The sequence below is a fragment of the Brachionichthys hirsutus genome, chromosome 13, assembly GCF_040956055.1.
Source record: "Brachionichthys hirsutus isolate HB-005 chromosome 13, CSIRO-AGI_Bhir_v1, whole genome shotgun sequence".
Classification (NCBI taxonomy): domain Eukaryota; kingdom Metazoa; phylum Chordata; class Actinopteri; order Lophiiformes; family Brachionichthyidae; genus Brachionichthys; species Brachionichthys hirsutus.
This window is the reverse complement of record NC_090909.1, coordinates 9,183,616-9,199,410: the sequence shown is the minus strand read 5'-3', so window position 1 is coordinate 9,199,410 and position 15,795 is coordinate 9,183,616.

Here is a 15,795-nt window from a genome sequence, read left to right as displayed (position 1 = left end):
GAGCAGTGCACCACCTGCTACATGCAGGCTACATGGTGTGGAATACAGGAGGATGTTAAATCACATGTGAGATTTTACTTTGGAAAATTCAATATCCATGTTGAAGGCATATGTAAAAGTGGCCCAACATTTGATAGAGCAGCATTTAGACCGGGAAAGGTAAAGCTATCACAGTGACTTGTTGTCAGTCTATCATTTGGTTTCCCTTTAATTTTCATTTTCTGTCATGAAAGGAGATGTATTGTACATTCTGAGGAACATTAGATGCAAGAACATCTCACATACAGTAACATTGATCCATCTGCTCACTGGGGCTGAAATGAAACAAGCCCTCCGAAAGAAACAAATCCAAAATCAATACATTTCTTGTTGTTGCAATTCAAGGATGAGAATCACAGACAAATGAGGGTGTCCTGAATATCAAGGGATCCAATTAGTAGTCCCTCTTTTCATAATATTAAAGCACTGATTTTAGTTTTTTCTTCACTGGTACAGCGACGAATGACCCGATAATGAAGATTTGAATTGATGAAACAAAATAACAGCAAGCTCTCATTCAGCGTGGGATCATTTTATGTGCTTTTCATCCATTGATGGAGGGTGTGTGCAGTTGTCATGGAAACATAGGTTTGTCTTATTGGTACACTCTATGACCTAATGACATCACTGTAGGGTGTGGCCACATACAGTGAAGTACAATTTAAATCACTCTTTAAGGACTTTTTTTTTCTGTGTTTACTTAAAGCTACTTGTGAGCACAAAATGTACCCTCAATTGGTGAACTGTTTAGCATGCAGCAAACGTATTTAGCAGTTCAGGAGCAAGCATTGCATTATCGTTCCTGGTGAGGCGTGCGTTTCTGAAAAACTCGCATCCAATATTGACAATTTTTCCTCTGTTTTTTTTTTTTTTCCTTTAGCAACTCCTGAGGGAAATATCTGACCCTTTAGTGGACATAAATCCCTTCAGTGTTGATAAGCTAGTCTATAGCTGTGCATGAAAGTTTGGTATTGAGCTAGAAGTGTTCAAGGACAGCTGCCGGCTGCAGCCATACCAACTCGATGGGAGTGGGGAGTCAACCGCAAGGTTGCAGTCGAAAGGCTAAATACTAGCGCTTTGCCTCTTGAGTCCTTTTACTGCATTGTCACTCCATACATTACTGTAATAAACATATTGATTATGCCTACTTAAAAAAATGCATGCTGATACCAATTAGCTCGCAGGGCTCAATGATTAAATAGCTTTCTTGCTAATGACTATCTTGCTAGTTGAGCGTATTTGGAAGTCATTATAGGCCCCTGCATTGCCTTTTCATTTTTTCTGGGGACACACAGTACATAATCAATCCAGGACATGAAGGAGAAACGTATTAAGTCATCTGGATTTTAAAAAGAGACAGACTAATGGTCCCAAATAAATGCTTAATCTAACAAATGTTAAGTATTGGAAATGAAAGAGGAAGGAAGCTCTGAAAACACGAGGGAATAAAAGTTAAAAGTTGTATTTTAAAGTCTACCGGCTGCCCTGCTGGCGCCACACAGACACCCGGGAATAAGGAAGGCATGACCCTGATTGGTTAACTGACTTTAGCTGCAGGCATGACCTGTGTATAAAGGAGAGCACACACAAAAACACACAGTTATCATCTGAGTCCTGCTCCAGCATTATAACATACGTGGGTCTTTCTTTATCTGATCCTTCAAGCCTTCTGCTCTTAATCCAAATGCTATTTTTCATGGCCGGCTTTGTGTTCAATGGCACACATCAGCATCCATGGGTTTATTACAACAATGCGTGCATCACTAATGATGACGTGCAGCTTGGCAGCTGGAATATTTGCAAGTGGTATAATTAAATCTGCTAATTAATTTTGTGAAGATTAAACGCACCCAGAACTCAGTGGTGCTTCCAATAGCATTGCACTGTGTTGTGTAAGTGGCGGCAAAGGGATGTTTACAGCAAGACACCCAAAGACCTGATGAAACATTTAACAAAGAGCCGTCTTTAAAATAGCAGGCGTCATTAAGCAGCAGGATTTGCAAGGTGATTGTGTGAAACATTATCGGTCATACGAGACAAAGGGTAAAAGCCATCTTGAATCTTGATGCTTATCAAAATGGCTTTTACCCTTTGTCTTGCGTGTATTGACCTAGATATTAGATCAACATCTGGCGCAGTAAGAAAATGAATCCTTGTTCGTGTGATTGCAAAATATAGAAGGGAAAACAGTATAAAGTTAACAAGAATATAAACCGCCCTTTACAAGTGATGGGCATATGTTATTATTTTATTTTTTTTGATTGATCTTTCATATTAATTAAATGAGTTACATGTTCATATCACCAGCACATGTCAGGTCAGGTAAGAAAACAGAATTTATGGACAGCAACAACAGGCAACAAAATAAATGAGGCGCAAAGAGCAGACCTCATCATTCATGGCTCTAGGACAGACTTGAACTTTCATTTTACAAAATATTGCCTGATGCATTACGCAACTTCAGCGGCGTCTCGGAGAGACTAAAATGCTGTGAACATAACCTGTCTCATTAATGTGATGACTTCAGGGAGAGAGGGAGGGAATTACCTCAATCTGCTGCACAGCTATTATCTGCGGCTCACAAAATGGCTTGAGCATTGTAACAATCATGAAAGCAAGAACAGCTGCCTTTCATGAATGTCTGTCTATTTATGTGATCATAAGTCCGGATTCCAGACTTTTACCGGCTGTTCATAAACAGCTATACCTTTAGTTATGCCACCAGACGTGTCTTAATCATAAATGGTGCGCTAGCCGTAAGCTAAATGATTTGACTTTTCAGTTTACATGCAGGAAAAGAAGGTGAAACGTCTGCCCTACAGCAAGGCAGGATGCAATTATGTAAGGCACAAAAGGCTAAGGTACCATCTGGGGTGGCCAATCAAATGAAACCATACATTTCACTGCCTAGAACTTAAAGCCTGGGATAATATCTCTGCAGAAAAGTAGACGATGGTAGGTGATTCAGAAAGATTACTCTTGTACGAGTTTATACAATGGATTTAGGAAACTCTTGTGCACAATTTATTTTCAAGTCATTATTGTATATCATATAAGAGATTGCCTTAAGATCCTTTAAATCGCAAACATCTGATGAAACTAGACGTTACTCAGAGAGCATGTTATCCAGGAAGTAAGAAGCACGGTTCTTGTGCATGGTAAATTATTCTTTCATATTTCAGATGATGATTCCGATCACTGTCAATAATCTACTGATTGTTTGTTGGGTCTTACACAACTCTTAACTCTGGTGACATACAAACAGGTAAGAGCATTACCTCCTCCATAATTTGAATTTTAAAAAAAACCCTAATTGCATAGTTCTGCCAAGGCCAAACAATCCCAAACATTTGTCTGACAGAAAAACTAACGAGGGGAAAATGGTCCCATCGCATAAATAATTGATTATGAAAACACAATAAGTCATAATCAAAAGTCAATATATTTTCTTTTAGAGATTTTCTCTTACCTGCATATATCTGTCAAATTCCAGTTGCGGGGATTGTGGGTCACAAACATAAGCAAACAAATTTCAATAAATCATAAAAATTAAAGTCAGAACAAAACAATCCTCAATTATTTGTCTTCCTTTGCACAAAATTCCAAAACAGTAGTCTTTACTTATACAAATACATCCGGATTAATACGGGCATATCTTTACAAGGCAGAGGTGATATTAACAAGAGCATCATCTCCTTCAATAAACTGTGTGTGCTTGTCATTCCTGCCAGGGAATACAGATGGAAAGAGCATTGCGTTGACCCATCTGTGTCTACAGTGCACATCACAAACTCCTGCATCACAACTGCTGCACACTCCGTCTGAAGGATTCTTTAAGACGAGACAGAATTGCAGTTGAACAGCAATTCTAGGAATTGTCCCCTGGGCAGGAAAAGGTTAATCGGTCTTTGACGCTTTCCACTCATCTGCTCATCAATGCTTATCTGACGGCTTCAACGTGCCTCCTGAGAAATTTAGATCATTTGTGACTTCATAGCCATCTCTCTCTCTCTCTCTCTCTCTTGCTGCTGCGTGTCTCACGTCTTCTCCCCTGTCCTGTCCAATTATCCTGCCATTAGACGTGTCCCCTGTCCTCCATACATCAGCTGGTCATTCTGACAAAAACAGTTTGCATGAATGTTGTGTGTCTAGTCCTCCAAGACTGATTCCCATTCATCACAATCTAATTATTTTCTTGCTGCTCAGAAATACTCATTGGCATTTGAAAAAATATATATTTTAGTCTTGGTAGTTTGTGTTTAAACTTACGTGGGTGCAATTTCTAGAGTGAGACACTTTTTAAAAAAACACCTTGATTCTTAATAAACTCACAAGGAAAATATCTCAATCACTGCATTAGAACGTCTACAGACGTCTGCATTTCGTTTTGGTTTTGGACAATACAAAGAAAATAATGAGTGTGATACTGAGGGACATGCAGTAAATGAATGTCCCTGCTAGGTAATGGCAGAGTACCTCCAGTCCCTGTGCTCTAGGTGAAATTGGTTCCAAAAAAAGAGATTCAGTGGAGGAAGGGGAAAACAACCTGACCTGTTGATGGACCCACACGTACGACCTTTAAAACTCAATTTACTGTTTGCTAAATCCACTGGCGGGGTTATCCGTTGTTGGATTTCTCCACATACTGAGGCAGCCTGCAATGGGTTCAAGTCAGAGAGAGAGATATTTCAAAGTTTAAGAAGAGGACGTTTTCATTTTTTTCCAAACTTATAAGAGCAAAACTGATTTCCATGAAGGAGGTCACATTCTGACAGACCCCCCCAAGGACCAGTAGAAAGATGATGAAGCTGCTCTGAGAGGAAAGGGAGATTGTTGAGATGCTGTCTATCAACTGGGCACACTACGTCTCGTTATGTCCCCGTTCAGAGAATGTGGCCCCTCCATTCTCTGAACGTTTCATTTGCATTTGCAAGGACACAAATATTGCCTCCTTTTCCTGGTGCCGCAAAGAATTCATTGGATGGATTCAAAATATATTTTGAAACATCAAAACGCAAGACTTTGCAGACGGGCTCCTTTGGAGGAATTGGAGACGTTGATGCCTGGTGGCGGGGTTTAAAGCATTTTGTTTTTTATACTAAGCCATTTTGAAGTGAAAAAAGAAGCTTAATGCGTGTTGAGATGGGGTGGGGGATGAAGGATCTGTAGCGAGCGAAGAACCACACCGGAATCGAGCTTGCGTCAACAAGTGCCTTTATTGACACAGGACAACTTAACTGCAAAATGGATGCCACGCTGGGGTCTTTCAACGCAACACCCCTCTCACTCCTGGTGCCAACAGCACAACCCAGTCACTCCCATGATGCATTGCGCCTCACGTGATCTCGCGCGATCGCTACATAGCCCCCACCTGAGGGGTCAGACGCCCTCGGCGACCCCATCACCCAACACAAAGTCTCTTAAATACCCCGGCTGGCAACGGCGGCGAACAGGCCGTCTAGGATTGGCAGGAGCCGTGCCAGGCGGAGAGTCACAGGGGCCGGCGCACGGACTACCGCCACCACTCGCCTCACCAGCATCCGGGGCGAGGGGTCGGTACGGTGAGAGTCTGTCCTGGTGCAGCACCACCATGCGTCTCTTGCCGGACATCCGCACCCGATACACCACCTCAGACAAGCGGTCTATGATGTCACAGGGGCCTTGCCAGTGGCTGCGAAGCTTCGGAGAAATCCCCTTTTTGCGGACAGGGCAGTAGACCCACACCTTGTCCCCTGGCATGAAGGCCCGTCCTCTGCAACGGACGTCGTAGCCCCTCTTCTGCCGAACGCCAGAGTTCGCCTGGGCCTGGCGGGTGTAGTCGTGTACTACCAGCAGGCGCTCTCTCAGCCTGCGAAAATAGTCCATCTCCTGCCCCCCAGGGATTTCCGGCTCTGGCGGGGCACCAAACACCAAGTCCACCGGTGTCCGGAGCTCTCTCCCAAACATAAGAGCGGCAGGCGTGCACTGGCTGGACTCCTGAACAGCGGACCGATAGGACCACAGGACCAGCGGCAAGTGACGGTCCCAGTCTTTCTGGTGTTGACTGGTGAGGATGGCAAGCTGGGTGGCCAAGGTACGGTTAAACCGCTCCACCAGCCCATCACTTTGCGGGTGAAGCGGAGTTGTTCTGGTCTTACTCACCCCCAGCCGTCGGCAGACCTCCCCAAAGACCTGGGACTCGAAGTTCCGTCCCTGGTCACTGTGGAGCTCGTTAGGGACTCCGAAACGGGCGAACATCTCCTCCACCAGTCTTTCTGCGGTCGTAGCCGCGGTCTGGTCTGGGACCGCATACGCCTCTGGCCACTTTGTGAAGTAGTCCATGGCCACCAGAACATAGCGGTTGCCAGAGTTGGTGACTGGAAAGGGCCCCAGGATGTCGACTCCAACCCTCTCCATCGGGGCCCCCACCAGATACTGCTGTAGCGGGGCATGGGAGCGCTGGGTCGGTCCCTTCTGGGCCGTGCAGGCATCACAGCAGTGGACATGCAACTCCACCTCCCGCCGACAGTCCGGCCAGTAGAATCGCCTCCTGAGGCGGTTGAGGGTCTTGGCATTCCCGTAGTGCCCCGCCCCCACCGAGCCGTGGACTGCCTGGAGAACTTGGGGCCGTAGGGCCCTTGGCACCAGCAGCTGCAGGAGGTCGTACCCTCGTCCTGGCGTTTGCCACCTCCGGTACATCACTCCGTCACGGACCACGAAGTTGCCCCACTGGGAGTGGTAAGCCTTCACTTCGGGCCCCAGGGCAGACACCTCGGCCCACTCAGGACGGCGTCCCGCCTCCAGCCAGCCCCCCACCAATGCAAGGGTCACATCAGCCTCCTGCTGCTGTTTCAGCTGCTCAGTGGTCAGCGGGAGCCATCCTTCTCCATCGTTGGAGGGGCTGGCGCTGGCCACGCTGAGTGTCATCTGGCTCCGTTCCTCCTGCCGCCGGCAGTAGCGACACTCTACCGCTGCACATGGACGCCGGGAGAGCGCATCAGCGTTGCCGTGAAGTCGCCCCCCCCGATGCTGGATGTTGAAGTCATATCCCTGGAGGACCTCCAGCCAGCGGGCCACCTGGTCTTCAGGGTTCTTAAAGTTTAGAAGCCAGGTGAGCGATGCGTGGTCAGTACGGAGCAGGAAGTGGCTCCCAAGCAGATACGGCCGGAACTGCCGCAGGGCCAGGACCACTGCCAGTAGTTCCCGACGGGTGACGCAGTAGTTCTTCTCTGCTCTGCTCAGCGCTCGACTGAAGTAGGCCACCACACGCTCTCCTTCTTCCCCCTGCTGGGAGAGGACAGCCCCGACGCCGACGTTGCTAGCGTCTGTGTCCACAATAAAGGGCAGCTGAGCATTGGGGTACGCCAACACTGGGGTTTCAGTGAGAGTTCTCTTGAGTTGGGCAAAGGCGGCTGCGCATTTGTCGTCCCAGTTGAACGGCTGGCCCTTGTTGGTGAGGCGGTGCAGTGGGTCGGCAATGGTGGCAAAGCCCTGGACGAACCGCCGGTAATATGAAGCCAGTCCCAGGAAGCTCCGCAGCTCATTGACATTGGCTGGGGTTGGCCATTCTTGAACTGCAGCCACCTTCGCTGGGTTAGTAGCCACACCACGAGCGCTAACCACATGGCCCAAGAACTCCGTCTCCCTGGACAGCAGATGGCATTTGGCAGGGTTCAGTCGCAACCCGGCCTGGCGAATGGCAGCAAAAACCTCACCTAGGTTGGCCAGGGCTCCGTCGAAGTCAGTGGCATGCACCAGCAGGTCATCAAGGTACACCACACAACGACTCCGCGGCACATCGGCCAGCACCCTCTCCATCAGCCGCTCAAACGTAGCTGGTGCGTTGCAGAGTCCAAACGGCATGACACGGAACTGCCATAGCCCCTGGCCGATGGTAAAGGCAGTCTTTGGTCTTGCTTCGGGGGCCAGCTCCACCTGCCAATAGCCACTGCGGAGATCAAGGGAACTGAACCAGCTGGACCCAGCGATGTAGTCGAGGGCGTCATCGATGCGAGGGAGTGGGTAGGAGTCTTTCTTGGTGACTGCATTGAGGCGCCGGTAGTCTACGCAGAACCGCCAGGAGCCGTTCTTCTTCCTCACCAAGACAACCGGGGCAGCCCATGGACTATCTGATGGCTCGATCACACCAGCGGCAAGCATCTCACGGACCATTTCCTCCGCCGTCTGCCGTCTAGAAAAGGCCAGCCGATGAGGTCGTAGGCGAATGGGTTGAACATCACCCGTCTCAATGGTGTGCTGGACCAGGCCAGTCTGCTTACAGTCCTTATCTTTGGCAGCAAAAATGTCTTTGTAGCCATCAAGGAGGTGTTTCAACTGCTGGCGCTGCTGGGGATTTAGGCCATCGCTGCTGCGTAGCCATAGCTGGTATATGGCCTCGGTTGTCTCTGTAGATGGGGCGACAGTTGACTCTGTGGGCAGTTCTGGGGCAGGTTGGGGTTGTGCCAGGCTGCTGGGCCGCCGTTGAACTGCAGCTGATTGGTGGCGCCTCCTCGGTCGGTTCCCACTCTCTCGGCCAGCCTGGAGCTTCATGGGCTCTCCGCCAAGGGTGACAGCCTTCCCTACCACGTCGACCTGGGCTCCCCAGCGGTTCAGCAGGTCCAGGCCGATGATACACTGGTCCTGGATGTTGGCGAGCCAGAACTCATGGATCACCTCCTGGTCTCCGACCCTCACTGTCAGCCGCCTGCTCCCCCCCATGACAGCCGTTTCCCCTGTCACTGTCATCAGCTTGGTGTCGGTTGGCGTCCACGCAGAGGAAGGTAAGGCGAGAGTGTCGGTGCCTACCAGGGAGATGGTGGACCCCGTGTCCATCAAGGCTTGGCAGGGCTGTCCATCAAGCCAGCAGTTCAGATACAGTCCTTTGGTATGGCCACAGCGGCCCACCAGCGTGCATCTACCTTGGAGGGGGTATGGAGGTCGGAGTGGCAGCCCCCTCATTGAGTCACTCCGCTGTCGTTTCCCGCCTGTCTGGCCTTTGGAGCAGGAGCAGGACAATCCCGTGCGATGTGACCGACCTCATCACACCGGTAGCAGCGGTCAGTTGAGCGGGGGGCCCGCTGGAAGCGTGGAGGTCTTCTTTGGAGCTGCAGTGGCGATGGTGTGGCTTGGCGGGTCTCTTCGGGCGCCCCCCCTTCCTCATAGTCAGACATTCTGACATTTGGCTGTCGAGCAGGACCCCTCTGTGGTGCAGGCTGACTGGAGAGCACCGCCTCCGCCCGTTCAGCTTCATACAGTGCCTCGTTGAGGGACTTGGGCGCGGCGAGGCGAACATGCTGGCGCAGTCTTTCAGGTGTGAGCCCCCGCAGGAAGGCATTGAGGGCCAGTTCACCTTGAACAGCTGCATCAAAATGTGGATAGCCCTGCTGGGCATACAGCTGCACGTCTGCGGCAAAGGTGCCCGGGTTCTCCCCTTCCTGGCGGTGTCGGCTGGCCAGCTGCTCTCTGCCCTGGTCAGTGAAAAGCCGCTGTCCAAACCGCCTGTGTAGTGCAGTTTTCAAGGTGTGGAGGTCCTGCTGCTCCGCCGGGGCGAGATCAAGGAGCACTTGCACCGCCTTCCCCTCCAACGTTAGGGCCAGGTGAACAGCGGCTTCTTTATCACTCCAGCCACTGTACGATGCTGCTAGTTGGACTTGGGCGAGGAAGGGCATTAGCGGCGTCATCCCATTGTATTTGGGCAGCTTGACTGACGCCTTGGAGTCTCCCCCGAGGCGATGGCGCTCCAGCGCGTCTGTTGCAGCGGCCTGCTCGGCCAGCAGGGGCGCTGGACGCCTTGGTGCGTCTGTTGTAGCGGCCTGCTCGGCCAGCAGGGGGCGATGCCGCCCTGGCGCGTCTGTTGCAGCGGAGCTCCATGGATGTTGGAGCCCCATGGATGTTGCAGCGGCCTGCTCGGCCAGCAGGGGGCGCTGACGCCTCGGTGCGTCTGCTGCGGCGGCCCACTCGGCCAGCAGGGGCGGTGGACGCCTTGGTGCGTCGGTTGCAGCGGCCTGCTCAGCCAGCAGGGAGCGCTGACGCCTCGGTGCGTCTGCTGCGGCGGCCCGCTCGGCCAGCAGGGGGCGCTGACGCCTCGTTGCGTCCGCTGCGGCTGCCCACTCGGCCAGCAGGGGCGGTGGACGCCTTGGTGCTTCTGTTGCAGCGGCCTGCTCAGCCAGCAGGGGGCGCTGACGCCTCGGTGCGTCTGCTGCGGCGTCCCGCCCGGCCAGCAGGGGCAGCGGACGCCTCGGCGCGCTGGAGCCGTCGGGAAGCCGGTCCGCCTTCAGCATGGCTCTGACTGCTCGCTCGAGTTCGTTGATTTCCATCTCCATCCTTCTGGAAGTCGGAAATCCCACTTCTGACACCAATGTAGCGAGCGAAGAACCACACCGGAATCGAGCTTGCGTCAACAAGTGCCTTTATTGACACAGGACAACTTAACTGCAAAATGGATGCCACGCTGGGGTCTTTCAACGCAACACCCCTCTCACTCCTGGTGCCAACAGCACAACCCAGTCACTCCCATGATGCATTGCGCCTCACGTGATCTCGCGCGATCGCTACAGATCATTGCCCACGAGCATTAAAGCAGGAAAGAGAAATCCAAATGGGGCAGACCTGTCGGCTGTCGTAATGAAACGATGCATTCGGCCTTCTCATAGAAACATTGAGGCGGTGCTATAACTAGGGAGGTAGAAACCAATGAGAACCACAGAGGAGACGGAAGTGAAAAGGAATTATTGCAGACATTTTCTGTGATTGTGGTGGTGACAGGAGTTTTATCTTGTCCCCAGAATGCCATTTGCAGAATCTGCAATCATGTAAATTTCAAACGTGCACTGCACAATATACATTTACAGATTATTATTAGCTAAAAATAATGCAAGTCAAAGACTGCAGTACCTGACCGGTGGCTGAAATTAGAAGCAGAGGACGTAGAATGTATGCACTCCAACACTCGGTGTCTCAGTTCATTCTAGCACAGATTTGTTGCTCCCCCCCCCCCCCCCCCACCTGACAGAGAGAGACATCGTGTTGCATACAACACTGTGGCCAACAGCAGCAGACGGGTGCACAGCAACAGCAACAAAACCTTTCAAATTCCACCTGTAGGTTACGGCAGTTCACGTCCCTCATGGCATTTCGCTATTTATCACCATCCAATCCTGGTCTTGTTTCGCCGTGTAGGTGATGCCACTGAAGAATGGCTTATTAATTTATCAGGGCCGTGGCAAAACCTGAGGCACATAGCCAGAGTCACGCAGCGCTATGGTGGAGATGGAAACGTGCTGCTGTGTCAGACACTTTTCACTATGAGGCATCTGACTCAAGTTTGAAGGTGCACAGAAAGCCTTGTGTGTTCGAACATGATGTCCATGTGATTTAATTCTGAGTCTCCTTCTCTTTTAGAGAAATCTGGTCTAGAGCCTTGCTTGGTTTGGATGTTTGGGTTATTTGGTGACATGAGCTGTTCACGTATTCGCTGTATAAATATGCCATTTAAATATTTCATAAGATTTTCATATTTCTGGCGCAGTGGTATCACTATTACATCACAGCAAGAAGGTCACAGGTTCAAATCCAAAATGTTTTGTGAGTTTGCATGTTCTCCCTGCGTGTGCATGGGTTCTCTCCGGGTTCTCCGGCTTCCTCCCACCACCAAAAACATCTAAATTAGGCAAATTGGTTACACTAAAGTGAATGATTTTTCTGTTTGTTTGTCGCCCTGCGATGAACTGGCGGCTAGTCCAGGGTGTAACCCCGCCTCATTTCACCCTTGTAAAAACAAGTAGTTTTGAAAGTGGAATAAAACTCTACCTGTTATCATTAAAGGTTGCATAATAATTAATACAATGCAGAAAACAATTCTGCTCTTATTGGACTTGAGCACAACACTTCAACATAAAGGCAGAAAAAGATGCAGAGGCAAGAAATACACCATCTTCATCTTAAATGAGGTAGTCAGGTTTAAAATATTCACACCTCCATCCCATCGTTGTGATAGAAACTGTGTCCTTGTAGTCTCTTACTTCACTTCACTGCAGACCTGGCAGGAAAGATAAGAATAAAATTGAGTCAAGATGAACATTTCTGTCCACTTTGCGGAAAGTAAAAACAAAAAAACATAATGTTTCTGTCTCCCATACATAAAAGCAGTAGCATGGCAAATATAAAGAAGGTAGTAATGTAATAATTTGTATATAATTAATGTGGCATGATCTGTTTGTTTAATTTTAAAGCATCAAAAGTGTTCAGATTAGATCAGATTTTTGTCAAAGTAATCTGACCTAACCCATAAAAGTAATAAAATACTACCTTCAGCCGCTGGAAACCGCCTAAATGTATGTTGAACTCGAATGGGCACTCAACAGGCCCACGAGTGTGTTGTGGTGCTGCCTGGAGGAAAGTAATGAATTCAACAACCATAACTGTGACAGAAGTTCTGTTCTGAGGCTGTGGTGTCGCTGTATTCTTCTGATTGACAGATGGAACTCATAGCAGGCGGCTCAGTGAGACACAGGAGAGGAAATTGTGAACGGATGCAATAAACTCTGTCCGGACCCTCTGAGGGTACGTAAACGTTTAGTAATATGCATCGCTGGATATGTTACTGTGTGGATTGTGTTGCTTATATTGATTTCACCCTATCTGCACTTGTAAAGACTTTTCTTTTATAATGAACTATTCATTTGGATCCTACGATTCCTTGTTGGACTCTGGTCAGGTCAAACAGGTGATGTCATCTCCAAAGCCCTTCAACGGAAAACTGTGATATTTTTTGGAAACGTCTTTGCCAGTGATGGAACAGATGGCGGGATGAGGAGACGCATTGTCTCCGCTCTTATTCCTTTCACACTCTTCACAACAAGACGTTAGCGGGGCTGGGTTTCTGCCATAACATATGGTAAATGCTGCTGGTCTCCCATTTTATGCCAGGACACTTCAGTTGAGCAATTATGCTTTGAGGCAAAAATTACGCAGATTAAATTATATTATAATTTGAAAAATAATTTAGTTTTTATTTTTATTTCAATTTGCAAATTGAGAGCTCGATGTGTTTTTGTATGAAGCTACATGAATCTATCAGAGTGAGGAAACTTCTTTCCTCTCACTTTTGTCTCATTTTGGCCCAAGCTACAGTCATTTGCTCGCTCAGGCTTTTCTGAGCCGAGCATTGCACTCATTCAGAGGATTTATGGCTGTTAGAATAACAAGGTAATAACAGAGAAAATCACAGCCATCTCTTGGACAGATCATTAGGTGGTATTTATGGGTCGGGTGCAGCTGACACAATGACTGCCCTGCTGTTCCAGGTTCCAAATCAGTTAGCTTTGGCCCCTTTATGAATGAAATGCCAAGCCCACATCTGCTCTCGAAATTGTATTGTCGAAAAAAACAAAGAAAATTTAATTAGGCCTGACAATATTTTTCAGATTGATAGACAATAAACATTTAGCAGTCACAGATGCCACTGTGAAAAGCTGCACCTATGCTTCTAGCTGACATGCAATAATTACTCTGTCAGAAGGTCTTTGGCACTTGCATTGTCAAGGAGACTGAAATTGAGAGGTATCCAAGCAACAGTAAGGTTTATATCACTGCTTCAAATTCCTGACACTGGTGGTGGTCGATAACTGGTGGGTGAATCTGAAGACGGGCCAGTAAAACGTAGGTGCAGGGTCCACAAAACAGTAGCATGAAGAGAATAAAGAAACGGAGAGTCGTGCTTAACAAGATGGCAATGAAGGCGTGTCGCTCTGTCATTACCTCCGCCGAGAAGGAGCCTACGTAACCACCGGCGTTGGTCTGTTTGTCTGTCTGTTAGCAAGATAGTTAGTTATGGAGGGATCTAGATAAATTTTTCAGGAAATGTTGAGAACAGATGATGATGTTTGGTGATGATCCAGAAGAGATCCTGGAATCTGGATCACTTTTAAATTTGTGTTAACATTGCAGTCAATGGAGCTTCAAAATGTGTTCCTCAATTTCTCAGTTGATTATTGACCAATGTTTATGGAATTTCACACAGTCATGTAGGGTGGGGACCTTGATTTTACCGCCAAATTTAATCCAGATCGGAACCAGATTGCGGATGCTGTTGCGATCCGGATTTTCCCATTTACTTATAATAGAGTTGTTGTTGTTTTCACAAAAATCGCATCTGAAAGAGAGATAAATCCATAGCTTTCTTTATTTTGCCCTTCACACAACTGTCTCCTCTTAAGCTGGGGCTCCACCACTGAAGCTTGTAATGTCTGGTGTAGAGATACGTGGGAGGCAATTTATAAGATAAAATAGAATGAAAAAAAATAAAAAGAACTGTTTCCATGAGGAGATGGAGGAAAACACAACGCCCAGAGAGGACAGGCAGTATTGGGAGGAACTGATTTGGTCGAATAAGCATTGGCAGAAAGCAGGTTGCTCACGAATCAGAGCCAATTAGACAAGTGTCTTTGTTGATTTGATTGATGAAAGAGCAACATGAGCCCCAACATATGGTTTTAAGATATGTGAGCATCTGTGTTGGCTTTCTTTTGGAGGGATAACTGATAGGGGGGGTCAGAAAGTAAACAGAGAGAGAAAAAGAGTGTGATTGGATAAAAATGAGAAGTTGAATATGGTCACAGCACGAGTCCTAATGTCTCATAGATATCTAGATCATGTTGGCTGAGCTCTGTGAACTGTTGAACGAACACTCTGACTGGATTATTCTCCACATTTAAAGCACCACCTCTCAACTACACAGAGCAGATGGTCCCTGTGCTATGACACAAGAAGATAAGGCTGAGCTTATGTATTAATGCAAGGTGCAAACAGCAAACAGAGCTCCTGCTTGAGTCTGTGAGTGACGGCGATGACAAAGAGACATTTTACACAGCACATTTCTGATTCAACCACAAACTCTCTGACAGGTGCATGTTTGCATTCTTAATCTAGATCCTTCCTTTATGGAAGTAGCAGTCTTGACAACCCAGACAAAGATCAAAACGATCATGGCGTCAACATCAGTGTCAAAATAGCAGCCACAGAGCTTTGGGCTGCAGTATATCCTCACTCACGAAACGTCTGAATCCATTTCCAGCTGGAACAGCTCGGTGTGCGAACGGAGGGTCATCCAAGCTTCGACAGAGCGCCTGGCCCTTAGGCTACTGACTTGGCAGCCCAAATGCAGTCTGGTTCATTCCCCACTTGGGACACCAGACGATACGGAGGCCCCCCTGGAGAGGACTTTAAGCACTGCCCAGGCAAATCTGAGCCGCCAGGCCAGCATCTGTCTCAAACAGAAGTTGCATGAGTGTAGCTTCGGGTCCAGGTAAGACATGACTTGCAATATATGAAATTCACTTGAAGGAGCATAGCTATAAATGTTCAATTTAAAATTAAAACAGCAGACCTCCGCCAAGTAGCTCATTCCCCTAATAATTGGATTTAAGGCATCCACATGGTGATCTGGATCATCATCAAAAGGTTCTGAATTGTTCTTGGCATCGTTATACACCAACCATGAAAAGTAAAAGTGAATCAGAGTTGATGTGTGTTTAACAGATTTTTGAATCTATAATGGGGTTTTCAATGTTAAAATACTTTTTGTTTTCTGTATGAAAATGAGACATCCACCCCAATCAAGAAAAATGTGTAAACATTTGAGAACTTTTCTGCATATTGCTACAATAACTTGTGTTAAAACTACCTCATACCTAGAAGGAATAATTTAATTATATTGCTTTTGTAACTTTTTAATTCAATTTCACATTTACATTTTGTTGAACGTTCCATTTCACCGTT